Source organism: Canis lupus, chromosome 28 (genome assembly GCF_011100685.1).
Source record: "Canis lupus familiaris isolate Mischka breed German Shepherd chromosome 28, alternate assembly UU_Cfam_GSD_1.0, whole genome shotgun sequence".
Taxonomy (NCBI): domain Eukaryota; kingdom Metazoa; phylum Chordata; class Mammalia; order Carnivora; family Canidae; genus Canis; species Canis lupus.
Genome location: NC_049249.1, coordinates 37,766,444 through 37,779,725, shown reverse-complemented (window position 1 = coordinate 37,779,725; position 13,282 = coordinate 37,766,444). Strand labels below are relative to the sequence as shown.

The window sequence follows — 13,282 nt, the reverse complement described above, 5'->3', positions numbered from 1 at the left end:
TGTTCCTCCGTAGAATATAAAAACACAGAATCCACAACAACAAAATTAACTGGATTGTCCAACTTTTCCAAATCAAAGAAATGGAGGCAGGAAAATATTAACTCCTGAATTATAGCAAATACTTTTTAAAGTAGTTGCTCCATTTTGGGCCAGTGCCCTACACAAATGCCCTATGTTAGAACCTGATGGTTTGAAGCTTAATGAACCAAGAAAGCCTGGGTACTTCTAGTCCCATTGGCCAAAAGATTCCACTCATTGGTTCCCTGAGATGACATCCAAACGGAGTGGGAAGCGACCAGTTCATTCTCTAACTATATATTATGGGCTGATTGTTTGACTCTGTTCATTGGTGGGCAGGTCAAACCCACCAAGAGGGCTGAGCGGTCTTGCAGACATCTACAGACACCAGCCTCCTGTTCCTCCTCTGGCCAGTGCAGGGCCCAGCCTCACAGACATCTTTACTTTCATGCTCTCCTAGTCTGTTCAGCTTCCTATAACAAAGTACCACAGACTAGATGGCTGTAAACAATAGTTCTGGAGGCTGGAAGTCCATGACCAGAGTGTGTCATGGTTGGGGTCTGCTGAGAGCCTCTTCCTGGCTTCCAGGCCACTGTTGTCTTGCTGTGTCCCCACATGGCAGAGAGAAAGCAAGAGGGAGCAAGCTCTCTCCTGACTCTTAGAAGGGAACTAATCCCATTCATGAGGGCTCCACCCTCATAACCTCATTTCATCCCATTTCCTGCTAAAGCTCCCCCTCCCCAGCCTTACCATCAGATTGATCATCTTGATGATCTCTGGCAGGAAGGGTCCTCAGAGACCACTTGCCCCCAATTCCACTTCAGAGAGAGAAACTGAAATACAGAGATGCTTTGAGACTCATCCGAGGTCACATGGTGAGTTTAAAACGAGCACCTGCATGTCTTGACCAACCAGCTCTTCAGGGGCTGGAACCAAGATGGCGATCCAGTCTCTAACTTGGAAAGGAGGGGAAATCTAACCTAGGGCATGTGTCTTTATGCCCTAAGCCTCAACTATAATCATCAGATTGTTAAAGGAATAAAGAGACCTCTGTGCTCCTCAGAGTCAATGTCACTTCTCAGGGAAAACACTGAAAATAGAGTAAAATTCAGATGTTATTCCTCTGACTACCCTCTGAGCAATTCAATGAAATGAGTTTATGATGTAAAAATTGGTCTTAACAAAATCAAACCTACAGCAGAGCAGGCCATTCTCAAATGGTAAAAAGTCTTAGCTTTCTGAGAGAAATGCAGTTGCATCGACTTTGTAAACAAGTGCCTCAGAAATACCAGTTCTGCACGTTTGGTGTGGCTTGGTAGTTAGGACATTAATTAATGACCAAATAGAGAAATGTCTGAGTGCCCAGCAGATGGTAAACAAGCCCAGGAGAACATTACCATCTGAATTGCAAAGAAGGCTGGCAGCTTCCTCTTCCCACCCCCTGCCCAGATCTGCCAGCTTGCCCTGAAGAGTGCTGCTGTCACTCGGGCAGGGGTGGGATGGGCTTCGGGGGCTGCCACTCTCAGGATCCAGGGCCCAGATCATTCCGTGGGAGGGTGGGTGGGAGGATAGGTTGAGTGACTCAGTATTCAGAGTTAACAGTTTCCGTTTTTCTTTCTTTCTCTTTCCCTTTCTCTCTCCTTTCTTTCTCTCTCCTTTTCTTTCTTCTTTCTTTCTTTCTTTCTTTCTTTCTTTCTTTCTTTCTTTCTTTCTTTCTTTCTTTCTTTCTTTCTTTCTTCTTTCTTCTTTCTCCTTCCTTCCTTCCTTCCTTCCTTCCTTCCTTCCTTCCTTCCTTCCTTCCTTCCTTTCTTCCTTCCTTTTCCTTTCTTCCTTTCTTTCTAATTTTAGAGCTGCAAGGGAGCCACTCTAGTGAAGGCTGACCTCTGAGAACCAGTCTCACTTTTTTCCTCTTTCTGAGCTAAGGAGCATCGCTGCTAAAAAAGGATTAGGAAAACACAAATATGTCAGGGGAAATAAACTCCAAAAAGGCACCCATGAGGCATTCGTGGCTTGTGAGCGTCCAGCCCTCTGCAGCATGCCCTCTCCCTCAAAGTCAGCAATGGCTCTCCCCACCGAGGAGAGGTCAAGGGTTTCTTGTGCAGGATGCCTGCTCCCGGCCTTGGGAGAGGGCCATCGAGATGAGGGGCCGTGCTCAGGAAACAGAGCATCATGCTTCTAAGGGATAGCTACATAATGGTTGGTATTAGAAGAATGTATTGATCCTAAGAATCCTGTGGCTTCGTTGTCCACAGGTATCTTGAATTGAAGATAATATCATTTGATCAAAACTTTAAGGGAAAATGGTGAAGGACAATTTTTTTTTCACTCTCAAATGGAAAAAAAATGTGGTCCTCTGTTATATGAGCCACCGTCCTGTTTACTCCTTAAACAATGCGTTGCACTATGCAAAATATACCCAGGATTACCACCTCCTTAGATATGGAATCCTGGTCCGCTTGTGAAAAGCTCAAGGTGGAGAATAGAAAATAGTTAATTGGATGGTTCAAAAATTAAAGACAGACTTGCCTTAGGTGTTTGGAATTCAGTAAGCTTTGTTCTTAACTATTTTTATACTTCTCTCTTTTTTGATTCATCTGTCTCTCTGAGATATAGCCTTATAATATAGTCCTTCCTCTGTACTTCATTTCCAAATATTCCCTTCCCCTGATTTTCTAACTATAACAATCTCAGAGTTTAAAAATAAACAGTTCGGGGTCTAATCAGTGGACACAAACAATTCATTAATAATTAAAGTCATCCATCAGGCGGTATGTGCGGTCAGGATCAACAGAGATATCAATTTTCAAAACCCAAAGCAGCAAAAACATCTAGAAATTAGAAGGTGCTAGAAAGGACTGGGAAAGGACTGTTTGGCAAGCGTCGTAACATCTTAACAGCGGGAATGTTTGCCACCCAGCGCCACCGCCCATTTGATTGTGGGAAAACGTTTTGCATTTATTTGTTTGTTTTGACTGAAGATGACATTAATGAAAAGTATGTCTCAGAATGTCTTGTTCTACAACACTGACAGTCACAGCTTACCCAGGCTGCTCTGCTGTTTATGGAAGGCCTTCTGCCCACCGTGTCATGTTCGACCTCGCACCAGCCCTGGGAGGTCTCATTATTAGTATCTCTAAGCCTGTTTTCGTCCACAGAGGAAGAGACTTAAAATTCAAAAACAAACCAGAAAATTCCAGAGGCACTACTGTGCTCAGAATGATGTCTCCACCGATACCGAGTGAGTGAATGAAAAAATTAGCCTCACGCAGAGACAGCTGGACTGCCCCCGGAGAGCTGCCCGGGCATCACTGTTGTCACGTGACACTTGGGCAGCCTTGAGAAAGCCCCACGGAAGCATCTGCCCTCACAAAATTGGGACCTTGGAGTGGGCAGGGATGGTGTCTTCTCATCTTGGCACCCAGGGCCCCAGCAAGTCCTGGAGCAGAGTCAGGAAAACACGTGCCAGCCAGTTGCCAATTGTCAGGCTTGTGTCAGCATCCTATAACTCAGAACATCTCTTTTAGCCCCTGCCACTCAAGAAATATAAGAATGTGGACTATTTTCAATTCAGTTAGGTTGGCTTGCTGTTGTGTTTTCCTTAAGCATGTTTGTGAAAGTTCCTATGAAATCATCATAAATATACATGTTTACTGAGCACCTACAATGCATCCTGTCTTATTTCGCCTTGTGTTACTTCATTTGAATCTCAAAATAACCCCATAAGCAAGACATCTCAGCCCCATGGCACATGATATGTCTGTTTAGAAAGTCTTACTTTTTTTTTTCGATGAGCATACTTTAGCCTTTGACCAAAACAATAAAAGAAAAAATAATAATACTATATAACTTATAACTCCAGGAAAGTATAAGGCAAGTCTACTCCTTAGAAAATAATTACCAGAGAATGTTGTGAAGGCGACAAAGTAAAAGTCAACAAAAGTTGACTTTTAGCCACAGTTATGAGTGTTTCTTGGCTGACAAATCAATAATAAAAGACATGCCACAGTTGTCAACCATGCCATCTTAGTAACACACACTACTGAAGAGAGAGATCCTAAGGGCAGAGGGTGGCCAGAAAGCTCACCAATGGCCATGTTCCTTCATCTTCTGGGGCACACCACTCACTCTATTTTCCAATTCTGGGTATTTCTCGGTGGAGACATATCACCAGATGGACCAATGGAATGAGTGGGGTGATGGTGGTGAGTGGCACCCATCTCCGTGAGGCATCTTCATGTTTTGCCTTCTCTGTGCAGCAAGTGGAGTATGCAGAGCTACAAGACAGAATGTTCTGTATCCTGAAGCTGGCACTGAGCAGCCTTCTCCACTCTACCAGCCAATATTTAATCGCAGCAAAAGTGGGAAACAAACATTTATTGTTTGAAGCTGTTGAGATTTGGGCTTATCAGTGACAAGCAATTCACCTATCCTGACTACATTTGGACAAGATTTGACTACTCAGCCAGGAGGATGGGCTCATCAGTGGTGAAAACTCCCCTAACGCTGTAGCTGAGGACACAGCAGAGGCTCATGGCGAACTTTCACTAACGTTTGAAGTGTAACTTACCCAAATTCTAGTATGACTCGTGACATTATATGCTTCATATCTGAATGCACAGGAGTATATGTGCCCTTATGATGCAGAGGGCATTTGGGTCTTGTTCATGGCTGTAACTCTAGCAGTGACCATGGCCCATCACAGGCACTCAGTAACTGTTGAGTGAAAAAATATGAGCATCACAGGCCCCCACCTCCAGGTCTCTCCTGGAAGTTCTCTGAACACCCTGACCCTGGATGTTCCCTGATCACTCGGGCTTGTCTGCCTTCTTCCCAACTGCATCCTGGCCCAGGGAATCCTGAACCACTGATGTGCAGTGACCTTCAGGCCATGCCCTCATGCTTCCCTACTGGGTGGGAAGAATTTTCAGTGGGTTGCCTGAGAGCTGAAGATGACTGCTCTTCCCATCAATCTCCAAGCTCGCTAGCTATCATCTGAGGTGGCCAACAACCTGCCACACACAATAATACATTGAAATCAATGAAATCCGCAGTCTGGATTTTTGTAAGTAAAGGGCTAGCCCTCTGAGGGGAGCTCACTCAGAGGCTTCAGAGAAACCACACCACCTATTATCTCTGACTTTTTAAATGGCCACCGCCTTGCCACCACTCTTGGGCGAGTGAAGGGGAGTCCTGTGTCTACACTTACACTTGGAATTTGGTGACAAATCATTTTAATGCCACTTGTCATCACTAGGAGAAACGTGTCTGCCTTCCCCAGGACATCCACTGGCAAGCTTTGAGAACTGATACAGAAGCAGAATCAAGTTTCCACGAGGTTTTCTTCTGAGTGCAAGCTCAATCTCTGGTCCCTGAAGCCTGTAGTAATAACAATACCATCTAACAGATGTGCTTTTAATTTACAAAACCCCTCCCCTGGGTTACTAGTAGATTTAGGCCTAAAACAGCCTAACCAGGAGGAGGATACACTCACGTTTTTTCCTGCTGGGATCTGAGAGGGTGAATGGCATATCCTCGATGATACAGCTGGAAGCCATGCCTTCACCTGCAGGCTGGGACTCTACTGTAGAAGGTAGAGGAGAGTCTAATGCAACCATTTCTGCCTCTTTATTTTAAAATGGCTCCTCTTTCCCACGATGGATTTTAAGAAACCAAAGGCTGTCCCAGGAAGACCACATTCAGGCCTCACCAAGCTAGTTCCTCAAGCATGTCCTTCTTCTGGGAGCCCTTCCCGAGGGCAGGAGACCCTTGTCTTGACACAGGCTCACCAGGGTCCCATCAGTCACTTTTAGAATATTGGGGTCTCCATTCTAGAACTAGAACCTGGTACAGAAAGACAACATTCCAACAAGACCTACAGGGAAGAGGGAAGCCAGCATACATCATCCCCGTCCTCTGCTGAGTCCCTGTCCCTCACAGGCCTCCTTGGCCAACCCGAGAGGACATAAAGGCCTGGCTGTTGCTTCCTGGTCCTCAATATGAGTTACATCTCCCACTGACATCACTTGGATCCAAAGAGTCCCCATCACTCTTATATGACAAAGCCAATAACGGCCCTTCTCTTCCTTCCAGAATGAAAGCAAACTGCCACGCTCTCCTTTGCCAGAATTTATTTGTTTCCAGTACCTTGGCCACTCTCAGAATAACTCAGGCTCCCTTTCCTGCCCATTTTTCTCTCCAGGCTTGTACATTTATTTAGACATTTTGTTTTTCAGTTGCTGATTGCCTATGTTAACATTTACACTGAAGTCGCATCTGAGTTATCACCCCAGGTTTCTGCCTTGCAGTGAGTTTCATCACGTCCTTACCCTGTGGCCTGCGTGGCCGGGCAGCCAGCCTTCTGTCACACAAGTGCAGAAACCCCCACTTCTGCACTGGAGAAAACCACGCTCTCCCAGCACCGGGCAGTGGGAGTCCCGTGTGCCCATGCTGAAGGAGTAATCGGGATCATTAAAAACAACAAAATCTCCAAATCCTGCTTTGGTTAAAAACTAAAATAATCAAGAGGGAGAGTGTAAATGAATCAGGGAGGCCGATTCTGAGTTCCTTGTGTCTACAGTCTTGGTGGCAGCCCTGAGCCCAGAGCTGGATGGCCTTGCTCCCCATCACATTCTGGATGTGTCCCTGAACAACCCACACATGAGACCTGAGAGGAAGCGCTGGCACACTTGGGAGACGCGGACACAGGGGTGCATGGGGCAAAAGGAAAAAGAAACCAAACTACGTATGTTTGGTAGATGCCCTACAGCTGCTGGCCTATGTTTTTTTTTTTTTTCTCCCCCCCCCCTTTTTTTTAACAAATGATTTAATGGAAGGAGCCATAAGAAGGGTCACTGGACAGAAAATCAACTCCAAAAGTGAACAAAAATCGAAAATCTTAACTGAGAAGCAGTAAGTTGCCTGAGTAGGGGATCTGCTATAATGGAGGTGTGTTCAGGAGCTGGCCCCCTCCTAAGAGGGGCTCTGTGCTGAGGCCGGTGTGTGTGCCCACAAAGGCACTACCTGGCAATGCTCAAGGAGCCCTGCTAGGTCATGCATCTTGCCTCTTTCTTAAAGAGCAGAGACAGTGTTTCCAATGCCACATGGAGAGCAGGAGCTCTTCTACTGAAAATAAGAAATGCGAATGAATTTCTCCCTTTCACCTCTGGGTTAAAGTCTCCAAGGAAGGCACACTCTCTACCCAGCTAGAAGGATGTCGATGCTAAGCTGGCTGTGGAAGAAGAAGTGATCGTCACCCTTCCTGCAGGACAGCCGCTGCACGTTTTGATACATTTTAAAGGGAGCCAGTAGGTACAGTTGATTCTTGTCCCCACATTTTACATCAGAGAATCTCAGCGGGTGGTTCAGGTTACCGAAATCACAAATCAAGTGAATTTAATAGTCCAAGGTTGGTCTCCAGAGATGAGCGTGGTAGTTTTACAGTTCAAACTTTTGGCAGGTTTTTTTTTTTTTTTTTTTAATAGTAGACAAATCAATCTATTTTTAGAGAAAGCAGGAGACAAGTCCATTCTGAAGAGACGGCTCTGGACAAGCAGGGAAGCCCAGCCTTATAGCCCTGCACAGGGTCTAGTGCCAGCTGAATGCATTGCGGTTTCTGTGGAAAACCACCTCACCCCACATTAAAAGGAGCTTATCCTTGGGGCTTACCTCGCCACTGCATCAGCTGTGCGTCTTTGCTTAAAGACTTACAGGCAGAGCACTTACAGTTTCCAATCCAGTGACATTTGCAGCTCACTATAATTTATTGAATATTGTCCAAAGAGCAAACACAAGGTTTATCCTGGTGGCGTTTTAGTTGGGTTGTAAGTGTTTGCCATTTACCAAGAATAGAAGGAAAAAGTGGGACAGGGACATCAGACAGACTGAGAGAGGGAAGGAGAGAGGGAGAGACGTAAATATACAGGACAAGAAACAGAGGGAGGCTCAGCATCCATGCCCTCGTGAAGCATGGCACTCATGTCTCAGCTGTCATCTCCGTGCCTGGGGTCACTCCGCATTCACGGATGGCTCCTTTGCGCACTTGAGGCTCAGCTGTGAACACTCACATGTTTGCCAAGTCCCCTTGGCTGCGTCCTTCTTCCTCTCTAGCTGGGCTTGCCTGAGAGCCTGGCTTAGAGAGGGACTCCTGTCCACATGCTGAGGAGGCCTTTGGGAACGTCCTGTCTCCCTCATCCCACAGGCAAAATGTCTTAAGTAGAATGAAATTCTTGAGGAGGGTGGGGTAGGAGAGGCTCAGTGAGGTTATCACAATTTATAAACAGACTCAATGATTTGATAAAGTTAGAAAGAAACAGGTGGATTCAACCTTATTAGCTATAGGGTGATACAAATTAAACCACAATGAGGCATCACTCATCCCTATCAGAATGTCCAAATCAGAAGATCATGAGGACTCAGATGAAGGCACAGGCTGTAAGCCATTGGATCACTCATCCAGTGCAGGTGGGAACGTAAAATGGTGCTGCTGCCCTAAGAAACACTTGAGCAATTTCTGAAAGTGTGAGCATGCAGTTATCATACAACCCAGTGACCAGGCTCCCGGCCATCACCACAGAGGAATCAAGAATCTACATTTACACAAAAACCTGTTCGCAAATATATTTACAGCAGATTTACTTGTAAAAGCACAAAGCTGGAAGTGACCCAGGTAGCCTTAAATAGGTGAACGATTAAACAAAGTAAGTATATGGAATACTATTCAGCAAGAAGAAAGAATCAAGTACTAATACTTACAATAACGAGGACGCAAGTCAAGAAAATTGTGCTGAGTCAAAAAAATCAATCTCAGGTCCCAGACAGTATGGTTCAATTCATATAACATCCTGAAATAACACAATTATAGAGGCGGGAAGAGAGCAGAGCTTGCCAGCGTGAGAGATTGGGGGGAAGTGTGCAGCTGTAAGAGGGGGCCCAGGGAGCTCCAACGGTTCTGCATCCTGACTGTGGTGATGGCTGGTTACGTGGTCTATGCATAGACACGATGGCAGAGAAGTCTACACATGCACACGCAGACACACTTGAGTACGTGTGAAACTGGTGCAATCTGGAAAAGCCTTATGGATGATACTGGTGTCGATGTCCTGGTCTTAGTGTTGCACCATAGTTATGTGAGGTGGAACCACAGAGGGAATAGGAGGAAGGGCACGCAAAACCCCTCTGTATATTTTGTAATTACCTGGAATCTATCATTATTTAAGACCTAAAATAAATGAATAAGGGAACAAAGAAGAGAAGAAGGAGAAGGAGGAGAACAGAAGAGAGGAGAGAGGAGGAACCCAAGTGGCAGGACATGCTAAATGACCGCCTGGCATGCGGATCGCGTGCAAGAATGAGCCCGTGATGGTAAATAAAGTCAGCAGACACATCAGGACCTCATTACTTACCAGGTAGCAACCGTGCTCGGTAAACACGTGCTGTTTCTTCACGTGGGAATCATCAAGAAAAGTTCACATACTCACTAAAACGAGTTATCAATAAACAAATTGTCATTAGAACAGACATTTCTTTGGTTTTGACAGGGGAAAAGGATTTTTATAAACAATTATTCAGCTTGAAAATATTCTTATTTCAGTACCGATGCTCATAATTTATAATTTTTTAAATAGGAGTGAGTCACATGAAATCTTGTGAATATTGGCACGATGGCTGGCATGTGGTATCTAAAGGCGGTTGGGGTGTTTGGAGCTGACACACTCCGCTGTCTTGCCAACCTCCGGGACCAGGCCACCGCCCCATGTACCAAGTCCTGATCCATCTGTTTCAGGGGCGGGAGGCAGGTAGAATTGATGAAAAACGTGAGGTGCTTGCCATTCGCAGCTACTTTCTTTCCTGCTAATAAAATTTCAAAAGCAAACCTATTGATATTTAAAACTATTAAAGAGGGATCCCTGGGTGGCGCAGCAGTTTGGCGCCTGCCTTTGGCCCAGGGCGCGATCCTGGAGACCCGGGATTGAATCCCACATCGGGCTCCCAGTGCATGGAGCCTGCTTCTCCCTCTGCCTGTGTCTCTGCCTCTCTCTCTCTGTGACTATCATAAATAAATAAATAAATAAATAAAAAATAAATAAAACTATTAAAGATACAGAGACTTAAAATCTTGTCCTGCTGGTCATGACCCACTGGTGTGGTCATGAAATCATTTATGATCTGCAGCCAGCACTTGTTTGAAAATGAAACTAAATTGAATAAAATAGAAAATATGAAAGATCTTGGCTTGTACTAGAGATAAGGAGTGTTCTGTGGAACTTGTCTTAATTAGGGGTGCACACACACACACACACACACACTGGGTGTGATGTCAAAAAGATTAAAAATAATTATACAGTATATTTTGCAGAATATATACATGTTTAATAAGCAGATTAATGACTGCTCTCACATTTTTAATTTGCCTGGTTCTGCTCCTGAATGTGAATTTACTGAGACCCAATATGCCCATGTTAGCTTATTAAATATTGAGTTTGAGGGTCCCCGAGAAAGTTAAATGTGGTGATGTTTATCAAAGGCCTTTGTAAACTCTCCAGCTTTGCCCAGATGTGTGGGCTTCTGCGGCTGATACCCTTGGAAAACTGAAAATGTTCTAAAGGGCAGCATTTTTAAGCACTCGGTGCTTTGTGGGCCTCAGGCCTGAGAAGGCAGAGGGTCGAAGCAATGCAGTTCAAAGGCCGAATTCCAAACCTCCCACCATGTGAGTGAGTGGCCCCGTCCTGGCCGATGTGTCATTTCTTTGCAGACCAATCTCATCGTCGGTTGCCGGGTAGATCACAGCTTCTCAGGCTGTTTCTCCTGTTGCCGGCGGAGCCTGCCCTGCAGGATTCCCCAGGTCTGCTCGGGGCATTTGATTTTGCCCCTTGTCTCCACAGCCCTGGCCTTGTCAGCCAGCGGGCCTTGGGGTCAGGTGCACCCTGCCAGCTGTGAGCAACCCTCAGCCTGGGTCGGGTGGGGCCCACCCTAATCCACAGTGCTGGCTCTGTTGATCCAAGTCCTGGGATTCTGGGTAAAGGCCCTTTGGAGAGAGGTAGGTGCCTGGGGAGATGGCGGGGTATCTGGCCTGACAGGTGCGACAGCCCACATGTGGCCAGCACTCAGAGCTCTCTCTCCTGCCCTCCCTTCCTCCCTCCTAGGCTGCTAGAGGGTCAAATGATGAGGCTTCTCCCATTTGACAGATGGGAAGACCAGCGCTCAGGGAACCAGACAGCACCTTACCTTGCAGACTCAGCCGATGGCCAACTTTAAATTCAATACCAGGTATTCAAACTCCGCACCCTAGTCCGCGTCTACAACACCAGTGATTTTGGCCCCTTGCTCGCTTGTGACTGGCATCCGGAGCCCCTGGGAAGCCCAGGGCGGGCACACCCACCTGCAGCCTTGAGTGCTGTTGGTGGCTAAAGGCACACACGCATCCTTGCATCCAAGATCTGTGAAGAAAGCTGCAGATTTAATTTTCCACTACTTTCAAGAGGCTGTGTGTGTTCATGTCTGTGACAGTATTCACACCTGTCATCCCCAGGCGACAGGGAGGGCATGTGCGAGACCCGTTTGGAAAAAAGAAAAAAAAAAAAATCAGGCATGTGACACGTTCAAGGTCACAGGCGAATTAGCCCACAGCCGTGATGCAGGCTGCAGGCCCCGGGAACCAGGCCCGAGGGCCAGGGAGGGCCTGAGAAGCGTCCCCCGCCCCGCCAGGAATGGTGGGCTCACCCACCGCTTGCTTCCCTGCCTCGTTTTCATCTCTCCTTGGGGTCTGCAGAGCACATTTCTTTTTTTTTTGGCGAGGCAACACACAATTTCACAAATTATATATTACAAAATGCGTTGTAGCTCAGTCTGCTGGGTGTGCATAATACATACGGCCTCTTTAATATTTCCCCGGCTTCGCTGTTGATGAGCTAGAGACGTACAAGAAAATGTACATTTTTACTTTAATTGAATCTGGTAACACACTGGTGGGGGGAGGAGGGGTGTGTAGGCAGCAGTGTCTGTCACGTATTCATGCAGTACATGAACCTTAATGGCCTCCCGTTCCATGTGACAAGAGCACATGTGTCTTTGGGTTTTATGGGAACCAAGCATTCCGCTGAGCTGAGACGCTTCTCTGTAGAGCCAACATCCGGTGGGTGATTTCCCGAGCACCCCCTGCTGGGTGCTCCTTGGATTTTTTTTTTTTTTCCCCTGCAGATCCCAAGCGGATTCACACTGACGTGGCCCATCTCTGCTTGCCGGTGCGTTACAAGGCTGTTTCGGCGTGCATGCATTTTAGGGGATGCGCACACTTTTGCTGACCGTGATCCCATCTGAATAATAGCTAATAATAGTACCGGAAGGTCACAGAGGTTTTCCTGGGAAGCAGATATAAAATGCTCTGGCTCTTTGCCACGCGAAGCTAATCTGACTTCTCTTCTGTAGATAAACTCATTTCAGCCCAGAAGCTCTTTTTTGTGCAATAGTATTTCCTTATAGTGGATTAAATTTAAGAAGATGAAAGCAACACTCATTTATTTTTCATGTTTATCCATTTCGGATGAAAGCCTTCCTTGGAAGAAGACGTGGTGCAATGTGCCCCTCCTGGGTTTCGGGCAAGGCCACGACAGCTCGGGGTCCCCCCGAGCCTTGGGGTCCTAGATCGTGCGTCTAATGAGGGGGCTGGGACCAGGGACGCGACTGTCCCACCCCTGAGCCTGTGCCCGCAGCCCCCCTCCCGGGGCAGAGGAGGCTGGGGGCGGCGGGTCCTGCGGAAGGTGCCCACGGCTGGCAGCCACCGGGCCCGATGCCGCGGACCCCACAGGCCGGACCTGGGTGCCCCCAGCCTGGAGGGCTGCAAGCCGTTCATCAGCTGACACTCACCCTTGATCTGTGTTTTCCAAACTTCACAACAAAACTTCAAGAAAAAACTATTAGCTGCAAATTAGATATTCTGGTGGAAGCCTAGAATTATTTTTCAGGACAGAGGGCTCAATTTCCCGCTCTCAGGTGTATGATTAAAATCAATTAAATCACTCTTCCAATGTCAGCCGCAAGATTCTCCTGACAAATGAAATTATGCGAGGAAAGTGTTCTCTTCCCTCTCCAGCCTTCTCAGCCGCGCTCACACCGCTCAGGGATTTCCGAGATATTTTCCACAAGAACAGGAGCAATCCCCGGACCCCCGTGTGAGCCGACGCCGAGGCCTCTGGTGGCCGGATTTGATGGCCTCTGTACGTGGAGATAGATTCGCAGCTAACGAACAGGAAACGCGACCAGGGAAATT

General features: G+C 46.7%; 1 long non-coding RNA gene across 1 annotated transcript; it reads right to left on the bottom strand.

Annotated features, from left to right (window-relative positions):
• Positions 1-4,439: 4,439 nt before the first annotated feature.
• On the bottom strand, positions 4,440-5,829 carry LOC106557948. Its single transcript, XR_005380763.1, has 4 exons — positions 5,726-5,829; positions 5,510-5,599; positions 5,225-5,394; positions 4,440-4,731 (listed from the first exon to the last, which is right to left on the bottom strand). It is a non-coding gene; the product is annotated as an uncharacterized LOC106557948 (long non-coding RNA).
• Between the last annotated feature and the right edge of the window lie 7,453 nt (positions 5,830-13,282).